This window comes from Neomonachus schauinslandi, chromosome 2, assembly GCF_002201575.2.
Source record: "Neomonachus schauinslandi chromosome 2, ASM220157v2, whole genome shotgun sequence".
Taxonomy (NCBI): Eukaryota; Metazoa; Chordata; class Mammalia; order Carnivora; family Phocidae; genus Neomonachus; species Neomonachus schauinslandi.
This window is the reverse complement of record NC_058404.1, coordinates 73,518,443-73,521,573: the sequence shown is the minus strand read 5'-3', so window position 1 is coordinate 73,521,573 and position 3,131 is coordinate 73,518,443.

The following is a 3,131-nucleotide window of genomic DNA, read 5'->3' as shown; positions in this document are numbered from 1 at the left end:
CAGGAGATGATAGTGTATTGAGCTTAGGCATAGTTTATAGAGTAGTAGTTCCTTATTTAGAGTGGAATAGTCTCAGGTTTGCAGAAGGAATCAAATTGCCTAGGTCTCTCTGAATTTCAAAAGCTACCCCAAGGTGTTTTCCACTTGTAGTGTAGTTACTAGTTGGCTAAGTGGTTTGTTTGATATCCCTTAAATTATGCAGTTTTAGAAGATTTTCTGCCAGAGCTACATTTGTGTGTAGGTGCACATGAGAGCACATACTATGCATGAGTAATTGCATAGGTTTTTAGGTGTGTTTCTACTGAGGACCCAGTTACTGAGTTCTAGTGTTTTGCTTATTTCATAGCATAGCAGAATGCCTGGATTGTTAAATAAGTGATTATTTTTTAAAGAAGATTTATTTATCTATTTGAGAGAGAGAGACAGAAAACACACATGAGTTGGGGGGGCAGAGGGAGAGAGAGGGGAAAAAGACTCCCCACTGAGCCTGGAGCTAATGCAGGACTGGATCCCAGGACCCTGAGATCATGACGTGAGCCAAAACCAAGAGTCAGTCAGTCACTTTAACCGACTGAGCCACCCAGGCACCCCAATAAATGATTATTATTACTCTGTACTGGGACATCTTGTGGCATTTGAGTCCTTTGATTTGTTCTTCTAGCACCATTTGTATTAGCTGCTATCTTTAGTAATTGAAATTTTTTTTAGCACCCACCTATCTGCATCACTCTCTGGACAGTCATGGGCTGCTTTTAAAAATATTTTATGTTGAATTGCTATTTGTTTCTGAGCTAAATGTTGATCCATTGTTTTGTAATTGAGAATTTGGGAATTTTATGGATTATAAAAGCAATGGATCTTATGCTAGGTTTATTGGTAGTATCTAGAATAATACCTTCAGCATGATAATTGCACAATACCATACTTGATTGGTCAATATGTAAAACTGATTATAAATACTGAATTTTTTAGACTGTGTCCTAATAGAAGATACTCTGGTGCAGCTCACTTGAAAGCATCTTTGCCCTGATCCTAAGCTCAACCTGAACCAAACGTTCTATTTTATATTGAGTTAACTACTCTCTCCTCTGTGCCATCCCTGGGCGTGTATACATCTCCCTCTTAACACAGAGTATTAGAATTATTTGTTTACATGCCTTTCCCCCTTATTGAATTGTTAGTTCCCTTTGGGCAGGATCCATCTTATCTCCAGTGCCTAATATGATTCCTAATTCAAAATATAAGCTGAAGGAGGAGAATCACTTTGTATCCACTACATAGAACAGTGCCTACGTGCAGGAAAGCATTCAATATATTATTGAATGAATAAATTCATGGCAATAGTTGGTGCTCAGTAAATCTTTGATGAGTTAATGAATTAGCTTGCAGTGTGTTTCATTGGCAAAAATCACAATCATAATCCAGAGGTAGTAACTGCATGAGGGATACATATGCCTGCATTTGTTTTTCAAGGTGACCCTCTTCCCTCATCAAGAACATTGAACACCTGATAGTAAACAAGAGTTGAAAGTAAAAAAATCCTGTCAAATTGTCATTGGATGAGAGAACAGACAATGAGGAATGGAGGGTGCTACTAGATAACATTAGATTCTTTTTAACCCTATGAATTTCAATACACCGATGTGTGCACATGGATAGAGCCTTTGTCCTTCATGCACTTAGGAAATGCTGCTCAAAAGAGTTTTATAGATTTGCTCTTGTACAACAAATCACTTCTCAAGTTATTTAGGAAAGGGAAGAGGAATTACATGCATAGTAGATACGTAGTTTTCAGATTTTTTGACTTTTCTGTTTCAGCTGATCCCCTGCTTGCAGCCTTTTATCAGTTTATTTTTATTTTTTATTTTTTATTTTTTTTAAGATTTTATTTATTTATTTGAGAGAGAGAGACTGAGAGAGAGCGAGTACATGAGAGGGGGGAGGGTCCGAGGGAGAAGCAGACTCCCTGCTGAGCAGGGAGCCCGATGCGGGACTCGATCCAGGGACTCCAGGATCATGACCTGAGCCGAAGGCAGTCGCTTAACCAACTGAGCCACCCAGGCGCCCCCTTTTATCAGTTTATTAACAGATCATGGATCATCTTAGGAAATGCAGAAATCCAGTGTCTTCTGATTACCTGCTCTCTTCTTCCAGTAATGGATGGACATTCATGTTTTCATCTGCCTGTAAAAGAAATCTGATAGTTGGAAAAGTAATTAAGAATACAACATGATTATTTCAATAATAATAAATATATATTTCATATATATTTGAACCATCATGCCAAACAGAATGAAAAATCACACAAAAACCTACCTGCCCTGCCCAGGCATGTCTCATTGGCTCATAGCTGCATCCAAGATGGGAACAGTATTGGAAAATCCATAGAGAGGATAGTAGTAGTTGTCATTAAAAAGAAGCAAGCCAGGGGCGCCTGGGTGGCTCAGTTGGTTAAGCGACTGCCTTCGGCTCAGGTCATGATCCCGGAGTCCCGGGATCGAGTCCCGCATCGGGCTCCCTGCTCGGCAGGGGGTCTGCTTCTCCCTCTGACCCTCCCCCTTCTCATGTGCTCTCTCTCATTCTCTCTCTCAAATAAATAAATAAAATCTTTAAAAAAAAAAATATGACTGAAGAGGCCGTGTCTGGCATTTGCTTGCTCTTCAGAGCTGAGGCTTTTCCTTCCCAGTAGATGGGAAGGGACTTTTGACTTGACTGGAGAGGGAGCATTCAGATACATCAGTGTCTTCCAGATTGCTGCTTTCCATTAGTTTTTGATGCATTGTACATATTTCCCCCTTCTCATTCCTAATTCCTTGGTTTACTATCTCCTTTCTTTTTTTTATCTTCTTTTTCTCTTTTTTGCCTTTTACAGGGTCCCTGGTCTCTTGTTCGAAATGCTTAAAATGAGTGTTAGCCTTGATCCATGAGCATCTCTCTTCTAGTCTAGTCTAGAGGTGCCTTGTCGGAAGGGGGTCTATCTTGAGTTTGTGGAATCAGATGAGAAACAGTCAAGTAGCAACTTAGAGGAAAATGGAAAGGATTGTCGGAATCCTATAGCCCAGGTAGTGGTGCCAGAAGACTTTAAAGTACTGTAGAGAGGTCATGGATGTATGTTCAGGAAGCTTTTAAAG